Source organism: Girardinichthys multiradiatus, chromosome 19, assembly GCF_021462225.1.
Source record: "Girardinichthys multiradiatus isolate DD_20200921_A chromosome 19, DD_fGirMul_XY1, whole genome shotgun sequence".
NCBI classification, from domain to species: Eukaryota; Metazoa; Chordata; class Actinopteri; order Cyprinodontiformes; family Goodeidae; genus Girardinichthys; species Girardinichthys multiradiatus.
In genome coordinates, this window is record NC_061811.1 from 40,762,924 (window position 1) to 40,786,580 (window position 23,657).

The window sequence follows — 23,657 nt, forward strand, 5'->3', positions numbered from 1 at the left end:
CTCATTTCCTCAAAATTTCACACAGCTCCTGCGATGATGTCACCACTCGCAGCCAAACACACACAGCCACACACATACACATACACGCATACACACACTGTGCACAGCAAGGAGGGAAAAGGGAAATGAAGAGAAAGCAAAGCAGACAGTTGAAACCCTACGGTTGCCGGCAACAAAGAGAAAGGGTCTCAGTTAACTGAGTGTAACATTTAGGTCCTGACCATGGAAGTTACTCCGACCTCAACGGCCACACGTTCTAGTCGCTTATCGACCCCGGCGGGGCAAACCGTCCTATAACTGCATCATGTTCGAGGTGAGCGCAAACCTCCGGGTGAGCCAACCCTTTCCTAAGTCCAAACGTCCCCAACTAAACTATATCCACGTTTTGGGTGAGCCAAATCCCGAGTGTGGAACTCTCAGCACGATCCGCATCTCCGCGTCCGGTAGAAGGGGGGCTAGGCCAGCGACCAGCTCTAGGGCACAGAGTTTTTTATTCTAACCGCTGTTCTAAACCGCCTCAGCGCGGCCCTTTAAATACACCTCAGGTTCATCACATCATACAACGGGGAAACCGCCAAGTAAAAACCACTTACCTTCGTCCCCACTGATGATGCGATCTCCTTCGGTTATGCTCACAACATCCGGGTCACGGCACCAAATTGTTGAGGTACTAAGAATTTTATCACTGATATCCTTGACATTTATTGCTTTATTGTCCCTACAGCCAGCTTTTACTACTTGTAGTTGCCGAGAACCTCCCAACCTCTGTTTCACCCCTGCTCCATCCTGACTCCTGCTGTGATCTCTCCTCAAGGATCACTCATGCTAAATCTCAGTTTAATGTTCCCACATGCAAACTAAACTAATAGCATGAAAGTACATGGTTTTAATTCTCAACACTGCTTATCAACAAATTATCCTTTAAAAGAAGAATTATGAAATAAAGCATTTTGGAACCATATCTTCAGCAGATGAGCTCTTACATTCCATTTGACAAGATGGGTTATACAGCAAAGCTGGTACTGTGATGGAATAATGTTTGGATTTTTGATGTTCTAATGATAAAAACCTTGGCTCTGACAAAAGGATGTGGTGGATATTCTAGGTTTCATGTTTTGAGATGATGGAATCGCAAGTTCCCAATTTGGTAAGCAGCATCAGCAAGAAAAGGAAACTTGCTTGAAGCTGACCTAGAGAGATGGTTTAGGTGACATACCTCCTGGAAAGTAGGGGTAAGGATCTTTGTAAAGGAAGACCTTCCAACAGCCTCCTGGATCACCCTGTGAGAAAAAACTAAAATGCTTTTAGAATAATTCTTGCATTGTCACATCAGTCTGACAAAAAAGTTCAACACCTAGAATTTGCTAAAGATGTCAATAAGCAATGGATTTGTGATGAGTTTGATTGGGAATCTGACTGTAAGCTTGTATGGGTGTATAAGGCAATTACCTTGCATGTGAGGCTTACCAACTTCAGAAAGGCAGAATGTTGAAATTGTTGAGCACATTAGAAAACACAGAGACATGATTTAACCCTGCATTGTGTTAAAAATAACATTCCTCCAATCCTCCCAACAACAGCTTAACATGACAAGGACATTGTCATGAAAACCAAAAATGCAAACTCTATCAAACTCATTCAGCTACTAATAATGTTGTCAAATGTGTCTACAAGGTATCCTCTGTGTCTGCTGACCTTCACCTTTTTAACTGACTGTCAGACAATCGTGGAACTGCCTGAAAGACTATTACTCCAGTTGTGATGACATTACTTTCTGGTGTCTATCCTTTATGTGCAAGCTCCTTGCAAATCAGCTACACAAACTGTCCATACCAAATTACATGGGTAACTCCTGTGGATGCTCAGCTTGGTGCTAAAATGGCTTTTTCAATAAGTTTATCTTATAAGAGACCAAAAGATTATTGTAACCTATACCAGTTTCTTGTAAGCATAAATGGTTGTCAGAGAGAGAGAGAAAGCAAGCAAACTATTAAGAAAATAAATTTTAGGGTGAGAAAAATTAAAAGAAATTAAAGCTGCAAGCAGCATTAAAGGCCCTCGCAGCTCAATGCAACTCGGCCTGGCATTGCCACCTGCACGCCACCGACAGGCCCGCTGTTCGATTCCACATGTCGCCACTAGATAGCACTGTGACCGACATGTCATATGATCTTCAGTCATGTAGAGTTCTGTTCTGGCGAGAAGCATTAACAATTTGGAAGAAATCCGACATTTCAAATGGAATCTGCACTCAGTTGTTTATTAGTGGGCGGGGCTAAAATTATGTCATCAATTAACTGTGGTAACATGTTCAGCATTGACCCATGATCATATATACTACATTTGAAGTGGATCCAATGAGGGAGATAGAGCACTTGAAATGTCCTAGGGGGCGCTGTTGATCCAAATTCCAATGTAATCCAATAGAGCTCTTTGGGGGCTGACAAAGATCAACCATTTTCAGTTTGGAATAAATTGGACCATGCATGTGTAATTTACAGCCAAACGTATGGCCATGGCATGACATCATAAGTTATACTTTGCGGCTTGGCCACGCCCACACGCTTTCATGTATCAAAAAGCTTTTGATAACTTTTAATCCCCAGTGCCTTAAGAGTATTATGAGTGATTTTCAAGTCTCCAAGTCAAAAGATGTAGGAGTTCGCTAGAAATCGGGATCAAAATGGCAACTTAAATCCAAAATGGCCGACTTCCTGTTGGGTTTGGAGCAATGCTCCAGGAGACTTTTTTGTAGGGCCTGAGAAGTTACATATGTAGCAAATTTCAGAATCCTCGGTCAAAGCATGGCTTGGGGCTGATTTTTAAAAATTTTCTAGGGGGCGCTGTGGAAGAATTAGGCCACGCCCACCAAATATGTAATCAGAACTTTTTTGGGGACTGGACTAGAATCAATCATATTGAATTTGGTGCAGATCGGATGATCTATGTGAAAATTAGAGCCAAACGCATGGCCGTGGCGTCACATCAGAATTCGCCACGCCGCCACAGCCATACCCTCCAGCCAACCCAGTCAATAATGGAGATTGTCTTAGACCATCATGTTATCTGTCATTGGAGACCGGTTTGCATTGATTAGGTGAAGGACACCAAATATGGACCAACAAAAGGAAAACATGACACTTCCTGTTCTGAGGGGGCGGAGCTTTGATGATGTCAGCATCTGATCAGTGAATATTGTTCAGGGTCAGACGCAGATCAATCTTAGAAGGTTTCAGGTCTCTGTGACTTTTCTTGTAGGCGCTATATCAATTTAATCTTTTATGGCGAGAAGTCATATTTTGAGGCTTGGCTGCGACCACACGCTTTCCTGTATCAAAAAGCTTTTGATAAATTTTGATCCCCAATGCCTTAAGAATATACTGAGTGATTTTCAAGTCTCTAAGTCAAACGCTGTAGGAGAAGTACGTTCAGATATGCAGGCTAGAAAGGGCAGAACCGGGGTCAAAATGACAAATTCAATCCATAATGGCCGACTTCCTATGGGGTTTGGACCAATGCTCCAAGAGACTTTATTGTAGGTCCTGAGAAGTTACATATGTGTACCAAATTTCACAATCCTTGGTCAAAGCATGGCTTAGGGCTGATTTTATAAAAGATTTGTAAGGGGTGCTGTGGAAGAATTATGCCATGCTCATCAAATATGTCATCACATGCCTTTTGGGGACTGGACTAAGATCAATCATATTGAATTTGGTGCAGTTCAGATGATCTATGTGGAAATTAGAGCCAAACGTATGACCATGGCGTGACGTCCAAATTTGCCGCGACAACATGGCCACACCCTTTTATGAAAAGTCACTGTGCTTCAAACGTAGTTAGAGCCATTAGTTATCAGTCACCTGACACAGTTTGAAGCGAATTGAGTGTAGACAGTGAGATAGCGACCTTTCCTGGTGGCAAAAGTGTCTTCCTGTTCTCAGGGGGCGTGTCTTTGTTGATGTCATCATTTGACCACAGAGCATTGTTGGGAACCCGAAGGTTCTCCTTCATGCCATCTTTGGTGTGATTTGACATTTCTTTGGGAAAGTTATTGCGTTTCTTCACTTTCGGCGCGAACACAAAGTTCGTGCCCCAGCCACGACCCCTAAACATGGCCGAAAACTCACAATTTTGATAACTTTTAATCCCCCATGCCTTAACTGCATATTGACCAAACATGAAGCTTTGGCTCAAAATCCCTAGGAGGAGTTCATTAAAGTTCGAAGTGAGTAAAAGTCAAAAACGGCCAAAAATTAGCCTTTGATCCAAAATGGGCGATTTCCTGTGCATTTTAGGGCATATCCCCAAAATACTTTTTTTTCCTGGTTTGAGGAGCTCTACCAGTGTTCCAAATTTCAGATCTCTCCGACTTATCACATTTAGGGGCGGGGTTAAGTGGTTTGGCCACGCCCACCGACGACGACATTAAGGAACAACAATCTTCGTCGGGGGACAACTATGGGTAAAATCGTGTGCATCTAGGGGCTTGGCAAAGTCCCCAAATTGCCCGCAAAGATGGAATGGAATAATAATAAGAAATGTTACGATTACAATAGGCCCTTGCAGGCTTCCTGCTCAGGTCTAATTATATGACAGCTAAAGCAACAGGAGAACAAAGTGTTAAAAAATGAGATGAGAGCAGTTTGTGTCTATTACACCGTCTCTTTGCTGTAAATCTGTTGGTTTCTGATTTTGTGTGCATGCTCACTGAACGCACACCAAGTGTGATTACATGTTCACACATGTGCTCCTAGATTTATTTGTACCTCCAAGATGTTTTAGTCTTCCCCTGTGTTTTTCAGTCTGCATGTTACTCACACTGAGCTCGACAAGGAGGGTTAAGATGTAAAACCCTCCCTCCTCTCCAGACTCTGAGCGAATCATAACCCACGCCAAATTAATCTCCTTTCATACCCAGTCTCACATGTACCAAAATGCTTGAAAGTGAAAGCGGATTCTGTTGGATAATTTCATCATAAGGATGTGAAGATGTGGATTAATGGTTTTACTGTCACAGAGACAGCAGGGATTTTCTCTCTTTCCGTCTTCTCTTTTTATTCTTCTACTTATTTTCCTTTTATGTAGTTGTAGGCTTGCCATATTTTTCACGTTCTCGTTTTGCTGGCCGTATCTTCTTTTCCTTTCTTATAATTTTCAAGTCTCCTACTAACATGCAAATCAAACCTTGTATGCTAGTATTGCAAGTGTTTTCATGTTTTGACATTGCTGTTATTCTAATGTCCCTTGTGACTTTCTGTAGATACTTCCTCCCTGTCAGTAATGCACAGATCAATTCAGCACAATGTGCTTGTTTTAATGCTAGCAGGAAAGGATAAATGAAAAGTGAATAAATACATAAACAACTCCCAGGGATGGTAGTGCTGATGAACTTGTATAAGCCTCAATGGGCGTTGCATACTTCATATATACACCACCTTAGTACTGTTTACATCCATATCCTTGTATCACTAACAATGAGTGAAGGGAAAAAGATGTCTATATGAAGGAAAAGATAGAGGGTTAGGTTGACAATTGTCTTGCCATTTCAAACTGAATGCCTGATATTATAAAGACTCTTAAGTGCAAATGATTGCTTACTTTACTGTTGTTTCTGTTTTTGTTACTGTGGTTAAATATTTCAGAATATGACCATATTTTATTGTAGTTGTTGCAATGGTAAAAACAATTGAAGAGTATTTTGTATGTCTATTAATGAGAACTAATGGTGATGCAAACATGTTATCTGAATGCTTGTAAAACATGTTTTATGCTAATAAAAACCCTAGTTGGCAAAATTGAATACTTTCTTGACCATAATTTAATAGTACTAGATTGAAAAACATTTAAAGAGACACAGCTAAAACACAACCTTACACATCATGCTAGCAAAAGTTATAATTAGAACAGGTCCGACAGGTAAAGTTTTGAGGTTGTTAAACGTTAATGGCTGCTCTGTTTCGTAACCCCCTCTAGATTGATTGACATTACAACCTGTCACGTCCTCACTGCTGCAGCTGCAGGATTTGTGGCTCGAGGTGAGCGGACATGACTGAAATTAAATAATGTTGTAGAACCTGAACTGCTGAAGCAAAGTTTGGCCCATGCCTAAACCTAAAACAAACAATAGCCATAAACTACAAAGAATTTAGACCGCAGAAGGTATGGAAAGCCAAAGGTTCCACAATTCAATAAAATAAAAAGTCCAAAATAGATATTTATTTATGGCAAAATTAAAATAAAACTGGAGATGCGTGTGTCAAATTAATATGTCCATCTTTATCTTCAATACAGAAATGTCAAAAATATTTTTTAAATTTAAATTATTAGTAATCATTTCATAAATATTTTTCTTCATGGTCATGGTCAGCACGCCATGAGTCTATTTTATCTATCAACCTTACAAATCTAAATGACTCAGTGAGGCTAAAGCTACTATGAAAATATAGTTAGTCTGTCGCTATTGCTGTGTAAGTTAACTAATCAGAGTTTATTTAGCAAGACACAGCAGCAGTTTCAATTATTTAATGTTGTATGTTAGCACAGAAAGCAAAAAAGTAAAATGACAACAATTTATATGTATGATTTTACCATATATTTGATTCAGATTTTAACTCTTTCTCCCCAGTTTCATTGCTTCATGAAGTAATTAAAATGACCTTTAAAAAATACAGGTAAATATATTAAGATATACTGACAAAAATATATTTTCTTGTGTTACATATAACATTTTGTTCAAATGGTCAGATATAATAAAGTATCTGATAACCCATTGATTTTGCGGATTTGTGTTACTGTTAACTTTCTACAACAGGGATGTTATCTAGAACATGTTCTAGGGAGGAAAACTTTAAAAAAGTAATGTATGGAGCAAATAGGATGGGGCGGAATGCAAGAAGGGAGTAAGAGAGAAGATGAAAAGAAAGAGAAAGACACTTTTGAGTGCCTTTAAATGGTAAATAATAATTACATTTCCACTAGCTGCAGAATGGTGTAGATGTAAGCCCATCCACGATGATCTAATACCCCAGGAAGGCTGTCTACTGGCCTGCAATTGAGTGTGTGTGTTTGACAGAGTGAAAACTGGTATGCTTCAGTCACCTGGCTCTGTCACCCTCAGTAATCACTACGATTCAAGTATTTCTCAAGTAAGAGAATCAGCTCTAATCAAATGGGAAATGCCTCCATAATTTTGGCAGCTTCCACCTCACACTCCTTCTATGCTCTGTTTGTCTCATCATTCTTAAAGTCGCTTTTTTCTTTTGTCCTTCCATCACCGCTTTGTCTGTGTGTCCTCTCACCTGGAGTTTCTATTCATTTTTCTCTCTCTTCTGTCCGCTGTGTTTGTGTGCATGTGTCTGTCGGGCTCTCACTCAGTGATTCGATGGCAGCAGCAGCTGCAGCATCAGCAGCTGGCCAGGGCAGTCCCCAGAGGGAATGTGGATGGTGAGCTGAAGGTTATGGCTTTACTCTTGTCAGTGAACTAATGCCTGCAAGCTTGGGTGTACAGCAGACTGTTGAGTGTACTAGTAGAGCATGTGTCTGTTCAGGCTTGTCTTGCTTGCTCCTGTGACTGTTTTTTTTCTGTTCTTCTATGTTGTACTTCAGATAAGAAATGCTTAACTCTTGTCCACAGTCTGTATGTAAATGATGGACATCACCAAGTGGTTTGTGGAGTCTTATTACAAAACAGCAAAATTAAGGCATTTGCCTAGAACTGCTTTCAGACACAGAGACTGTTTCACTCCAAGGATAAGACAGCAGAAAAAAAGCTGAGCCGCGTTGTAAATGCAATCCATTGCACTGAGGAGTGCTCAGAACTCTACACTGGAGAAACAAAGCAGCAGCTACACTGCAGACAGTAATGTGCACATTTACAGAAAGAAGATGTGGTTTGAAAGAGGATTGAAAAAAGCCACCTACATGAACGTGAGAAGCCAACATTATGCAGACCTAGGAATAAGATGCATCCTGGCTGATTTAGATGTATGTAGGAAAGTCAAACAACAACCATTCACGTCTGGCATTAAAATGCGTCCTGAGCAATCTGATCCCGATTATGCAAATAAAGACGTAGGCCGATCACTCAGTTTGCTATCAGCTGAGCAACAAACAGAACATCAACAGCTCTTCTGGGGTTTTTGTAACATCTCAAGACACATTTAACTATGTTCATTAAGACAGTTAAGAGACATCTGAGTTACATTTTTCTGGAGATATTTTGGGTCTTTAGAAACTTAATTTTGTAGATTAACAGAAATGAATTGAGAAAGCAGTTTAGAAAACATAAAGTGAAACTTATAAAGCACACAGTTGCTAAAGACAGAAAACCTTACCAGAGAGAAACAGCTGACGTCTACCTGGCAGTCATCAGCTGCTTTACACAACTTTTTTTTGTTATGCACATTGCACTGCATTAAATCGACAGTTCATTCTTACATACAGATAAGGATAATGACCAACGCAGTGACAATCAGCTCCGAAAAATCGTCAAAATACCACGCATAATGAGAAAAATCCCCGAACCTCATGGTATCCTGATATGCACTGATGGAGGGAAATAAAAGTTTATTAAAACTGAAAAAAATCTGAAGTATTATAGCTGAAGAAAATCCTATCTTGAGAATATTTCATGTAGTTGTTTAATCAGTTTAAATTAATTTAGATCAGCTCACAATTTTACCGACTTTCACAAAGATGCTGATAGAACTTCTATGATTTTTTGGTTATAACTGAAAGCTGCGTTTGTAAAACTGGTATTAGAGAAAAGTCATTACTGAAGGTGGTGTGATGAAAACTGTCCTGGATGCCTCTGAGAGAGTTTACATCTGCATTTAGAGCTGGATCGCTCAGACAGATGTTACTGCCTGTTGTGAACAGGGTCAAAAACAGTGGAGCTTTTACCATACCAGCACTGTTATTATAATTGACCTAAAAACACCTATAAGCCTGAAATGTCCAGCCCATGAGAACGGAAGAAGCCATTTGGATGACAGGTGAAAAGCAGTACAGGTGTCTTCTGTTTAAGCCCTGAGGATTGTCTTGTCCTGGATGGCTGAGAGTACACAGCAGAGCAATTAAAAGCAACTGTCTCACAATCAATTGTGTTTTAGAGTCTAACATGCATTTTTCATTTTGAATTGAAATGGCTGTGTGATCAGTGAGATGACTGTTTACACAGCCTTATTTTATATTGTATCAAAATTAGATTTTTACTTTACAGTTAATAGTAAAACAAAGAAAAATGAAATTAAAATTGGCTTTTTAAGGTTAATGGGACATCTTTAACAGGCTGATCTAAATTTTAGAAGGTAACTAAAAGCAAAATGATAAAATATCTACATAGATTATGAATAACATAATGAGGATGAATAGAGCTATTATTTTTCCTGCTATTTTTGTTGTGCAGTGTGGCGTTTCAGATAAGATTGATAGGGGGGCTGTATGATGGTATGATTCTATGTGTCAATGCTTTTATTTGTGAGGGAGCTAGCAGGGGATGTTTTCGCTCCCACTGTTGAACTCACTTCCACCCGATAGACTTCAGTCGTTGGATATCTGTTGTGAACCGAGTCTCTTTAAATTGTTACTGTGGAGAGTTAGCCCTGTGTCAAACACAATCTATCACTGTGCCTCTGGTTTTGCTGCAGGAGGCTTTTGTTTTCTACTCTAGTGTGTGCCTTAGCACTAAATTAGCTGGTTAGAGAAAAGAGCTTGAGGAGTGAAGCAACTTTTAACTAGCAATTGAACTAGTAGGTGACTTTGTGATGTTAGCCATAGCTATAAATATTTGTACATTATGTAAGTGTATATGCATTTGATTATTCTGTTTGTCTTTGTGCATGAAATCCCTTGTTGCTGTAGAACACTTGTACCAAAAGAAAAGAAAACAAATTAGGAGTAAAATCAAACCAAAAAAAGAGGCAAAATGTCCAAAAACTACACAATGAAAGTGAAATGAGATAAGATGTAGAGACACAGTTTAGAAAAAGGAACATATTTCTCAAACCAGGTGCACTTGTACTTCGATAGGTATAAAGTGCTGTGCTTCATATTTCACTGCTGGTTTATGGATTGAAAAGACACAGGGGAAAAACTGAAAATAAAGCGGTTTCTCAGACATGGTCCACAGTAAAATAAGGATCTCAGTATTCTGTCTTAAAAACATTTATAATTGTATTTTCTGCAGAGCAGGTGCTGATCAGACAAAGTACATGGCTTACTGAACCTAATTGGTTGCCATAGCAACACTGTCTGTAATTTTACTGTTATTAACTAACTGGGAATATTTACTGTTCAGGGTAAGTTAAAACTTTGACATAACTCTAGACTTAAGCCCGGTGTATTTGGGCAGAACCCTGAAAATCAATTGAACCTGGAAAGACTCACAAATGAGAGAAACACGGAGATGGCAATTAGAGGAGTTAATTAGCTAATGTTTGTTTTCTTTCGGCCCTCGGACCCCGGTGGAAGACATGGATGCTGATAATGACATAAGCGTGAATAAACATCTTAGGGTTAGAATTAGACAAGTCTTCCCCTCAAAAATAGGCCGAGGACAGGGCAGAGGCTGAATATAAATGGAATGTTGGTTAGCATGAATGATGTAAGATTGATAAGGGAATGGTAGATGTGATGAGATCAGAATAATATGAAGAGAAGATCAAACTGACTGTGAATAGAAAGATGTTGAGAGCCTGACAATGCATGAGAAGAAATGATTTGAGCCTGAAGGAGTGAAAGGAGATGGAAAGAGTTTAACGAGGTTTAGGATGGATGGAATGGTCTGCAAAAGCATAGAGAGTGATGAATGTGCCTGCTAAGGCATGAGAATGATGAATTGATCCTGCCAAGGCGTAATGAGGTTGAATTGTACCTGCTAAGGAATTGAGAATAATGAGTTGTACCTGCCAAGGAATTGAGAATGATTTTTGTGCCTGCCAAGGCATAGAGAGGGATGGACTGTGCCTGCCAAGGCGTAGAGAGGGATGGACTGTGCCTGCCAAGGCGTAGAGAGGGATGGACTTTGATTGCCAAGGCATAGAGAGGGGACAGTACCTGCTAAGATAAAGAGAGTGATGGATTGAGTCTGTTAAGGCAATGTGCCTGCTGAGGCGTGGAGAGGGATGAGTGGTACGTGCCAAGGCTGCTAAGGATTCTAGAACAATTTATTATGCCTGTTAAAGCATAGAGAAGGATCGATTGAGTCTGCTGAGGCATGGAAAGACGAATGAACTGAGCCTGCCAAGGCGTCGGTGAGGAATTTTCTAGAGAGGAAGCAAATTAAATCATGACTATGCTAGAGAGGTTTAAGCAAATATTTATTTCTTTGGCACTCAGACCCCGGTGAAAGACCTGGATACTGAGAATGACATGAGCTTAAATGAACATCTTAGTATTAGAATTTGAGATGTCTTCCCCCCAAAAAAGGCAGAGGCTGGGTCCAAGGCTAAAATACAAACAGTATGGGAGTTAGTATGAATGAAGTTGGTCTGACTGGCAGGGCGTAGAGAAGGGATGATCTGTGCCTGAAAGGATAGCAAAGACAATTAGTGAGCCTGGCAAGGCGTGACAGGGCTGGACTGTGTCTGATAAGGCGTAGAGAGGAATGGTGCGTGTCTGACAAGGTGTAGAGGGATGGTGCGTGTCTGACAAGGCGTAGAGAGGGATGAGGCGTGCCTGACAAGGCATAGAGAGGAATAGTGCGTGCCTGTCAAGGCATAGTGCTATGAATCAGAAAAAGGCGGACCCCAGATTCAGCCAGACACACTACTGAAAGTTTAAAAGGTTTATTCAGCCACAGGAAAATGTCACACAGGTAACACTCCTCACAGCTTCCAGGAATCACTGAGGCAGAAAGAGGGATTAGTGACTTGTAGTCTTTCCAGATTTTGCAGGGATCAGAAAAGCCACTAACCTGCTTTTGTCTTGAGTGGAACTTGAAACCCAGAGGGGAAACCTCAGTGGGCGGCAGGCGGTGATCTCCACAACACAGGTAAGAAGTGACTCCAGGCTGAATAATCTGAGGGCTAGGCTGGCTCAATAATCCAAGGACAGAAACAGGGTCAATGATTGGAACAAGAGGCGCCAGGCAAGGGGCAGGCAGAGGCATAAACCAGATGCAGGAAAAGAGGTCAACAACCAAAATCCAAACAGTCCGACAGGGAGCAGGCAGAGTCATAAATCCAAAAGGCAAGGCATGGTCAAGAATAATGATCAGACAGGAAGGAACGCTGGATATCTACTCACACAATGGCTTTCAAAAATCTGGCACCTTCTGCTTGTCAGAATCAGTATACAGGTCCTTCTCAAAATATTAGCATATTGTGATAAAGTTCATTATTTTCCATAATGTAATGATGAAAATTTAACATTCATATATTTTAGATTCATTGCACACTAACTGAAATATTTCAGGTCTTTTATTGTCTTAATACGGATGATTTTGGCATACAGCTCATGAAAACCCAAAATTCCTATCTCACAAAATTAGCATATCATTAAAAGGGTCTCTAAACGAGCTATGAACCTAATCATCTGAATCAACGAGTTAACTCTAAACACCTGCAAAAGATTCCCGAGGCCTTTAAAACTCCCAGCTTGGTTCATCACTCAAAACCCCAATCATGGGTAAGACTGCCGACCTGACTGCTGTCCAGAAGGCCACTATTGACACCCTCAAGCAAGAGGGTAAGACACAGAAATACATTTCTGAACAAATAGGCTGTTTCCAGAGTGCTGTATCAAGGCACCTCAGTGGGAAGTCTGTGGGAAGGAAAAAGTGTGGCAGAAAACGCTGCACAACAAGAAGAGGTGACCGGACCCTGAGGAAGATTGTGGAGAAGGGCCGATTCTAGACCTTGGGGGACCTGCGGAAGCAGTGGAGTAGAAGTCTGGAGTAGAAACATCCAGAGCCACCGTGCACAGGCGTGTGCAGGAAATGGGCTACAGGTGCCGCATTCCCCAGGTCAAGCCACTTTTGAACCAGAAACAGCGGCAGAAGCACCTGACCTGGGCTACAGAGCAGCAGCACTGGACTGTTGCTCAGTGGTCCAAAGTACTTTTTTCGGATGAAAGCAAATTCTGCATGTCATTCGGAAATCAAGGTGCCAGAGTCTGGAGGAAGACTGGGGAGAAGGAAATGCCAAAATGCCAGAAGTCCAGTGTCAAGTACCCACAGTCAGTGATGGTCTGGGGTGCCGTGTCAGCTGCTGGTGTTGGTCCACTGTGTTTTATCAAGGGCGGGATCAATGCAGCTAGCTATCGGGAGATTTTGGAGCACTTCATGCTTCCATCTGCTGAAAAGCTTTATGGAGATGAAGATTTCATTTTTCAGCACGACCTGGCACCTGCTCACAGTGCCAAAACCACTGGTAAATGGTTTACTGACCATGGTATCACTGTGCTCAATTGGCCTGCCAACTCTCCTCACTTGAACCTCATAGAGAATCTGTGGGATATTTTGAAGAGAAGGTTGAGAGACTCAAGACCCAACACTCTGGATGAGCTAAAGGCCGCTATCGAAGCATCCTGGGCCTCCATAAGACCTCAGCAGTGCCACAGGCTGATTGCCTCCATGCCACGCCGCATTGAAGCAGTCATTTCTGCCAAAGGATTTCCGACCAAGTATTGAGTGATTAACTGTACATGATTATTTGAAGGTTGACGTTTTTTGTATTAAAAACTCTTTTCTTTTGTTGGTCGGATGAAATATGCTAATTTTGTGAGATAGGAATTTTGGATTTTCATGAGCTGTATGCCAAAATCATCCGTATTAAGACAATAAAAGACCTGAAATATTTCAGTTAGTGTCCAATGAATCTAAAATATATGAATGTTAAATTTTCATCATGACATTATGGAAAATAATGAACTTTATCACAATATGCTAATATTTTGAGAAGGACCTGCGGCCGAGTTGTTGTAGGGAAGCTGTGGAAACTCCTTGGGTAGCTGCTGAAGTGGCTGCCCCCATTCGGAATGAGTGACCTGAGAACTGACTAGGGGGAAGGTTGCATTGAACTAAAGTTTGCCTCAGAAATTTGAGGAACCAGGAGGCGATCAGGGGAACTCCTTCTATAGTGAGGAAAAGGGACATCAAGGGTGAGCAATGGAAATGAAATATGGACCTTTACCTTTGGTGTGTTTGAGGTAAAGTTTGAAATGGTCTGTGTAGAACTTGAGGTCTGAAAAGGCTAAAGTTCTAGATGGCACGAATGAATTAGAAGGAGAAGTAAATTGGATTAGTCTAAGAAAGCTGTAGAAGGCAAGGAGGAAGACGCTGGAGAGAAGAGATTTGAAATAAGGTGAAAAACGGCCGGTGCGAAGGGTTATAAGGAGATTTTTAAGGAGGGGAAGTGTAATAGAACTCTGGGAGTCAGACTGCGGAATGCGATGTTTTGAGATGCCTTTGAGGACAAGTTTAATGGTGTAATGAGTGAAAAGGCTTGGAGTGGGCTCCGAAAGATTATCTTTTAATAAAAATGTATACCTGCTAATAGACTGCGGATGTAGGGGAGCTTGAAACGACGGTGTTCAAAACAATGAGTAATGAAAGCCAGGACTGTTTGAATACGAACCGGGTACGATGGTGTATTATAGCAAGGCAACATTTATGAAGGTTTGCCCGGGCGAAGGAATAGGGTTTGAAAGTTGAAGAAGCTAGTGTTTGTCTGATTACAAAAGAGGAAAGAGAGAGAAGATGGACAGAGACGGTGATGGACAGAGACGGTGGAAGACCTGAAAATTTAAAACGAGACAGAGCATCAGCGACTGAATTAGAATAAGCTGGAACATGACGGGCAGAAATGATGAAATTATGAGTTACAGGATTCGACGGAGGTAAGAGCTATGTCGTAAAATGACCTTACTAATAATGTCTGTTCATAAATTGTTTCGTAAGAGTTTGTTATTTCGCTGCAGCAGTAATGCAGTTAATCCATGTATTTTGAAAACACTTAGTCCGGGAAGTTGCTGTAAATCGATTGTCACAAACTGAACAGAGCAGTGCCGACCCGGCATGCAGAGAGAAAGTGTACTCCACAATTATGATGGGAAGAGATATAGTTAAGATGTATTCGAAACAGTAAAAAAATGGTTCCTTAGCGCCTGGTTGATAAGGGAACAAGATTGGTGTAAATGTTCAAAAGTATAAATGAATATTAGAAGAATTTTATAAATATGCATTGTAAAAAGGGGTAAAAGCACTCAAGGGAAAGATTGTCAAGGATAATAGGGGGTTGTAATAATTTAAGGTAAATAATTAATTAATAGTAAATAATGAGGCAAAAAAGGTTAAAAGCAGCATATTGTTAGAGTTACTAAAGGTATTTACATTCTGTATATTTTTTAGCTCTAATGATGTGTTCACATGTAAGGCTCTGTCAACAAAAGGATTGTGAACCATCCATTTGAGAGACCATCTTTTTTTAACCGAGACGCTAAAGACCATAAAAAAACAAGTCAGCCGAGAGAACGACGTCGCTCTAAAATAAGGAGATACCATTCCAGTTCGCAAGGAGACTGGAGCGGGAAGCCAGCTGAGTTTGGCCGGGCAGGAGTGCTGGAAGAAAGGAAGAGAACAGAACAAAGAGTGCTCTGATGGCTGACTGGGCCGCAGGAATCAGGAAGTGGCTTGCATCATGATAAGAATTTCAGTGGCGAGAATAAACCAGTCTAGGTAGACTCCTGACTGAGTGAGGGTGGATGCAGCTTTGGTGGAGATGGATTTGTGATAATGATAGAAAAATCGGGAAGCCATGTTTGAAATGTAGGTCGAGGAAGAGAGACAGATAGGATGGAGCTGGGGTTAACAAAGCAGTAGATGTCTATGAAATGCTTAAAGGCGGCACAAGCTCGCCAGAAGGGGATTTTTTGTAAGGCAGGGATGAGATGATTTAAACATAGCAGTAAAGCCATCAGGGGAAGCGACACAGTGGTCTACCTCGGAAGATGGTAAAATGAAAGAAAACAGATTAATGAGCTGCCTCTGCAAAATTTTGGAGCAGAGCCTGAGTGGGATATTAGGATGCATGGGAGTGTATGATCTACCTGAATGTAAAAGAGGAGTGGGAAACACAGTGTGCTTGAAGGGCATATGAATGAGGAAACAGTAGAGAAGAGAGAATGAAGTGATACATCTTACCCTTAGAGACGGGCCAGGACGAGCGTTGCGATGGTGAATGTCAGTAGGAGGGGCCGAGGAGCGGATTGAGCGTCAGCAGAGCGGAGAAGTGCTGACATGGCAGAATTGGAGGCAAACTCCTGGAGGCAAACTCCTGGAGAACCTTTGTAAGAGAATCCATGAACAAGATGAATGAAGCAGGGAAGATCGTGGGATGGCCGGAGTAGAAGAAGACGTCAAAGCCTGGGTTGTGGGAGGAAGATCGGAGAAACCGCTGCAGAATCCAGGACGGGTGATGCGGCAGCGGGAGACGGGGTGGAGGCAGGGTGAGCTCGGCAACGCTTAGCAGGATTGGAGGAGTTGTTAAGGCGCTTTCCACTTTCCCAGAGCTGAGACGAGGGATAAAGGGCCATCGAGGCTGGGGGCCGGGCAAACGCTCTTTTTAAAATAGATGTCATGTACTAAACCACCATGAAATTTAGCAGTTTTTCGCATGCTGTGTGCTTATCAGTGTTTGATTTATTTGACAGCTTGTTGATGAAAAAGCAAAGCTGCATTTCCTAACCCCCCACACTCTGTTTCTGTTTTTGTTTCTTACAACCTTCCTACTTCATGTTCTTGACTCCTTTCTTTTCTGTTTGACAGCACTTAATAATAATGCATGAACGCATGGAAGCAGTTACCCCAAATGAAGACAAATGCTTTACATTTATAATCTCGCTGGCTCTTTCTCTCCATGGCCTCTTGCCCCATTGTTCTGCCTTTGTACTTGAAAAGTAAGAGAAATGTAACAAATTATTTTTATTCTTTTCCTATTCCTACTGTCTCTAAATTTGTCTTGTTTTAGGTTAGTTAGGATTACTGGAAGTGGGTTTTCTCATCTTGACAGAACTGGTATAATTGAGTCAGGTTTGTTGGTGGCCTTGCTTGCAGACATCTTTTCAGCTCTGCTGTACATGTTATTTGGAGCAAATAACAAGTATGCTTAGGGTTATTGTTCATTTGTGCACAGGCTTTAGTTTCTCCAGGTCTTCATGTGGAGTGTATATCTGGTGAAATAATCATCAAATATAGTTTTATTGCTGAAAATGCCACTTTCATATTGCAAGGGCAGCCTTTTTACCATCTGAAATATGTGCAACTTGTTTAAAAATTATTATAGTTACATATTTTTAAGTTTTACTCTTATGTTGCTTCAAAATTTTCCAATAATGTTCTTTCCTCATGATGCCACCTATTTGTGAAGTACACCATTCCCAACTGCAGCAAACCATGGAGCCACCATCTTACTTTGTGTTGAGACGTTGTTGTTAGTCTTGGAAGCTTCAGCCTTTTATTTATCCAAAATGTACTGATGGTGATTATGGCCAAATCCCCAAATGTTTGTTTCATCAGACCACCTTATGTCTCCAGAAATGTAGGTCTTGGTCTGCTGTAAAAACTGTAATCTGACATTTTATGTGGATTAAGGGTTTCTTCCTCTTTGAGAGGTCTTTCTGCCCATGTTGAAAAAGGTTGTGTGACTTTTTAAGGTTTATGTAAATATCTTCTTTCAAGAATACATGATTTTTTTTCAAAGTTTTCACTTTAGTTTGTGCATAATATTTGATTCAGCAATGTCTCTCCTTGGTCCTATTTTAGAATATGCGTCTCGAATCAATTCAATTCAAAAATACTCTATTAATCCCAAAGGAAAATTAAATGTTGTTGTAGATCATATTATGAAGGTTTCTTCAAAGAGCCGTTGTAGATGCTGATGGCTGTGGGCTGGAAGGATTTCCTGTAGCGCTCCGTCTTACAGCAGATCTGAAGACGCCTCTGACTGAAGACTCTGTTGTTGTAGGACAGTCTCATGAAGAGGATGCTCAGGGTTCTCCATAATGTTCTTCATTTTATGAAGAATCCTTCTTTGCACAATTATCTCCAGAGGTTCCAGAGGAGTCCCCAGAACATAACCACCCTTCTTTATCAGCTTGTTGAACTTTTTTAAATTCAATCTCTAGGGAATAACATTTTTAAACAAAGGTTGCCTAGTAGAGAAAATAAAATCTTATATTTATCTGATCCTGTTGAAGTTTTACTGGTGTTTGGTAGCTGACTGAGAGGTACACTACTGCCACTTGCTGCATGGAATTGTTATTAGGTATGCAGCTATGAGAACATGAAGATGTGTTGCAGTTCTGGAAATCATTTCCAGGAACTTCGTTACCCCTCTCATTTTCCACTACACCAACCTAGGTAAGAACAGATCACCTTGGTGGAAATGTGCCCCAGAAAATGGTGCTGGTGAGTAGATTATACTTTTTAGATTACCCTGAATTGGGATGGAGTTTAAACTCCTCTGCAGTTCACATTTTCTATTATGTTGTGAGGTACGAACCAAAACAAGCATTGGCCTCTGGTAATGTAATAGATTTTCCAAAAGAAAAGAGGTAGCTCCTGCTACTTCTCAGTGTTTATTTCTATTTCGGATAATATCACAATGAATTTTTGAAATACTTTTAATGTCACATGTTTCCTCTAAGTTTGGATGGATTTTAACTCTGTTCCAGATGTTAACTGCTATAGAAAAAAAATCAGGAGTTATGGCTTTGGAACTAACGGTTGTAATCTTGATTGAAGCTCCTATTCATCTCTGCCAAATTAAACTTTCTGTCCTCGTACCCATTGTCTTCCACTTCATCTGGGATCGGGTCACGGGGGCAGCAGACTCAGTAGAGATGCCCAGACTTCCCTCTCCTCAGACACCTCCTCCACCAAGGGAGGCGTCCAGGAATCATCTGATACAGATTCCCAAGCCACCTTAACTGACTTCTCTCATTGTGGAGAAACAGCAGCTCTACTCTGAGCTCCTCCCAGATGGGCAAGCTCCTCTCCCTATCTTTAAGGGAGGGCCCGGCCACCCTGCGGAGAAAGCAAATTTTAGCCGCTTGTATCAGGATCTCGTTCTTTTGGTCATGACCCAAAGTGTCCCATTTGGGTCATGATTGAAAGGTAATTTTAGCCGCTTTTCGGCTCAGTTCTCTCTTCACCACAACAGACCGGCACAGCGTCAACCGCACCGATCCCCCTGTCGATCTTCCACTCCATTCTCCCCTCACTCGTGAACAAGATCTCGAGATACATGAACACCTCCACTTGAGGCCAGAACTCCCCTCCAACCTGAAGGGGGCAAGCCACCCTTTTTCGGTTGAGAACCTTGGGCCCCCTCCCCCCTTGGCCTGGCTCCAGCGTGGGCTCCGGCTCCGCCGTGCCGGACAACGTCACGTGCCTCCTTCAAGTGGTCCTCATGAAGGCATCTGGATTGCTCTTTGTCTGAACTGTCACCCAGTGCCTGTTTGCCATGGGAGACCCTACCAGAGGCATTTAAGCCCCAGACAACATAGCCTCTAGAATCATTCAAGCAATGAGGGTTCAAGTTTGAGTTCAAGGAGGGGAAGTCTACACAGAGAGGTCTGCATCAATAAAATGAATTTCAAACTCACCACAGTTATGCATTTCCATATATTTAAAGAACCCTCACATAAATTGTAAAGACCTGCGGAAATAATTGTCAAGCATAGTTTAATTGCTGATTTTTTTTCCCAAGGGCAGCCTTATTTCCTCTTTCAGATATTGGAAAGCTTGCAATTCATTTAAAATTCAGCATAGTTACAGATTTTTCCATAGTTTGAAAGTTTTTATTTGGGTTGTAGACTTGAAACTGTGATACAATAAGAGTTTAATTCTTTATAGCTCATATTTCACACTTTCTTTAATCTTATTCTGGAAAATCTGATGCAGGGCAGGTCACAACTGAAGGAATGACCATCCATAAATAATGCTGCCTGAACTAGAAAACACTGTAGCTTTAAAACAAGATTTTAAGAGATTAACAGGAAATTGTGAATTTCTAGTGGTTAGGGCACTTCTTTTATGTATTACGTTTTGCAGAAAGTAGCAACACTGCTGCTGGCTGTCACTAACTGTAGTAGGAGGGACTTTCTCAGAGTCAGCTGGCTTAATAAACAACACAGTTCTGTATGGCCAAGGAAAAGTACCCAACAGGAACCCGTGAAGAAATTAATAAGTTCTGGAATAAATAAGTTCTAGGGGATCAAAGTTTGAGGAAGCAGAAAGGAATGACACCTTAAGTGTATTGCTGGAACACATGGCTGATATCATTGCATTTAATGTGGAGATGGTGTGGAATCTGTGGAGATGATGGTGGACTTTCCGAGAAGTCCACCCCCACATATCCCCCTCACCATCCTCAACAACACTGTGTCTGCTGTGGACCACATCCGGTTCCTAGGAACCACCATTTCTCGAAACCTGAGATGGTCCTCATACATAGACAATGTTCAGACGAAGGCCCATCGCAGACTGTACTTCCTGAGGCAACTCAAGAAGTATATCCTTCCCCAGGAGCTGCTGGTCATCTTCTACACTGTCAATTCAATCTGTCCTGTCTTCATCCATCTCAGTGTGGTTTGGCTCGTCCACAAAACACGACAGGTCCCGACTGCAGCAAACTATCAGTTCTGCAGAGAGAATCATCAGGGCTGACTTATACAGACTTATACAGGTCTAGGATCAGGAAAAGGGCAACTAAAATCTCTGCAGACCCCACACTACCCTGCACACAAACTGTTTAGGCTTTTACCTTCAGGTGGCGCTACAGAGCGCAGTCTGCTAAACCAGCCGCCGCAGAGACAGTTTCTTCCCCCAGGGTGTTTCTCCGATGAACACTTGAAAGTCAGAGTTCCAGAACAACACCATGCATACCTGGACTGATCTCACATCATATTTTAGAGTAAAGTCAATTTTGTATATATGTACATTTAAAGAGATATTCTTATTATTGAGAGCAAAGTGTATTGGAATCAAATTCCTTGTTTGTCTGTACAAACTTGGCAATAAAGCTGATTCTGATTAATGATAACATGAACATTTCTGTGCTGCACGGTGGAGCAGTTGGTAGCACTGTTGCCCTGCGGCAAGAAGGTCCTGGGTTCGAATCCCATAGTAAAAACACCAGGCATACTGCCTCTGAGCAGTATGCTCTGGGGCGCCCCTGCCCATGCCACTGAGAGTCTCGGCGATGCCTCAGCTCCTACGCATGCCTCTGAGGGTCTTGGCGATGCCTCAGCTTCTGCTCCTGGTCTAAAGGCCTTCCAGGGGTTCAGCAAGAGACTGGTCCTCGTCCTGGTTCCTGAACCCTGCGACGAGGGATTCGAGGACGAACCGCCACCTGACCCTATTCCTGAGCGGTTCGAGAAGGAACTCATCCTTGTCTTGGCCTCTAAACCCAGAGATGAGGGGTTCGAGGAGGAAGCGCTGCCGGATCCTGTCTCTGAGCGTTTCAAGGAGCAGTTTGTCCTCGTTCTGGCCTCCGAGGGTCCCCCAGACTCTGCATCTTCTCCGTGGGTCCCTTCGGCACTGCATCTTTCTCTGAGGGATCGCCAGGCTCTGCTTCTGCCTATGAGGGTTCTGTCATGATTTGTGGGTGTTTTTGGGGTTCTTCTTCTTATTATTATTATTGTTCTTGATAGGTTTTGAATCATGCTTCTGCTGTTTTCCTGGTCATGCTTTAGTTTTTGTCTTCTAGTTCATGTTTTGTCAAGTTAGGTCTTTTGGATCTGGTTATGAGGGATTCTTGAACCACTCTTTGTCTGACCCATCACCTAGAGCCTGTTTGCCATGGGAGACCCTACCAGGGGCATTTAGGCCCCAGACAACATAGCCTCTAGGATCGTTTGAGCACTCAAACCCCTCCACCATGTTAAGGTGGCGGTTCAAGGAGGGGCAAACAAAGTAACATAGCGAGCCTGTTTAGTTGATGTCTTTGTAGAGATTTCCTCTTCAGCTGACATCCTCCATGACAGAAGGCCCTAGGTCTTGTGAGAGTCCTGTGATGTTACAATGTAGATCAAGTTTATTGATGTATCTTTTAGGAGCGATTGTAGGCCAGAATGCAATTAATTAAACAATTAATAAGAAATAGGAAATAATACATTTAAAGTATGAAAATATGAACTACTGTTCTATATGGTATTGGACATGGTTTGTTATTTTAATTACATAAACCCCCATAATTAGATGACTAGTTGTCTCCTCTTCCTCTACTACCATGTCTTGACCTTTCTGGACCTTCATCCCTTCATTTTTCTTGTTCGTTTTCTCTCTCTCTCTCTCTCTCTCTCTCTCTCTTTCTTTCTTATTCTCCTTTCTGTGTCCTTCCTATATTGACATGTTGACCTTTCTGGACATTTCCTTTTCTGTTTCTTTCTCTGTATATGGTCTCATTACCTCCTTTTGGCCATCACCTTTAGCTTCTTCCCTGCTTCCCCCTCATTCTTTTCTCCATCTTGTTTCTTTTTCTCTCTCCCTTGGCCTTCTCTCAATTGCTTTCTCTCCATCTCTCATTGTGTTTGCATCTTAGACCATGCCCCAGGAGCCCCCTCTTTCGTCTTTCCCCTCTCTATTGATTGGTTCATTTAATAGTTCTATCACCAATAAGCATTAAGTTGACCTTTTAGGCTCAGCAACAGTAGTGAGATGGTGTGTGTGTTGGTTTGAGAGTGTTAACCCCTATAAGAATGTGTATGAGTTTCAGTGTGTGTGTGCCTGCTGACCTTTGCAGACCTGGCTCTTGATATTGCTTGTAAGATCATTTGCTGGGCATGAAGAAGCTCTGCTGTTAAACAGGACAACATGGAGCTGGATCTCAGGGAACAATCCACAGATACAATGTTTTTTTTTCCCAGGGAATAATAATAATAATGATTTATTTGTATAGCCCCTTTCAATAACTACTAGATTAACCAAAGTGCTTTACGGTGAGTAAATTAAAATGAAACACAAGCAATAAAACAGTGTTAGAATAAAAAAATAGATATAAAAACATAAGAAAAAGTAGAAATAGAAAAATAGATGTAAAATCTGTCACACTGCTATGTATAAAAAGCCATCATAAATAAATATGTCTTAAGTCTTGACTTGAAGAGGCCCAGGTCAGAGATCGGTCTTAATTTGGCTGGGAGAGAAATACATTTTGCCATTCTATTCTGATGAGCTGTTGCTATTTGCTATTTAAATCTAAATCTTTGAAACAGTTTTCATGAATTGTTTTGCTACATCTCCTTTTAGCTTCATACAAATTGTTATATTCTGGAAGTTGGGAAGAGCAGTAGTCTTTTAAAAGTGGTGAAACAGTGAGAAAGTTATATATCATGAGCAGTTATTATAGTTTAAAAGATGAAGTCAAAAATACAAATGGTTCAATCAGATTTATTTTCTGTCCCAATCTTATCCTGATATTTAAATTTAAGTTATGACTGACTGACTGACTGACTATATGGAAACTATGACATTTTCAATCCAGCATGCTTTACTTAAACATTTAGTGTTTCTTTTGGATATGGTGTTATACAAGTCAGTAAGAGACAACACTGGCATTGTTGGTTGCACTGGTGCAGTTTTGGATTAAAATCTTCTGTTGTAATGGAATTTTGGTAAAAATTCCAAATGAAAGACTCACCTTCACCGCCTGCTC

General features: G+C 41.3%; 1 protein-coding gene across 2 annotated transcripts in view; it reads left to right on the forward strand.

The window, feature by feature from the left end:
- The window catches only part of LOC124855164 (neuronal PAS domain-containing protein 3), a 613,876-nt gene that overhangs the window by 365,640 nt on the left and 224,579 nt on the right, over positions 1–23,657 (forward strand). The gene's annotated exons all lie outside the window — the stretch shown is intronic.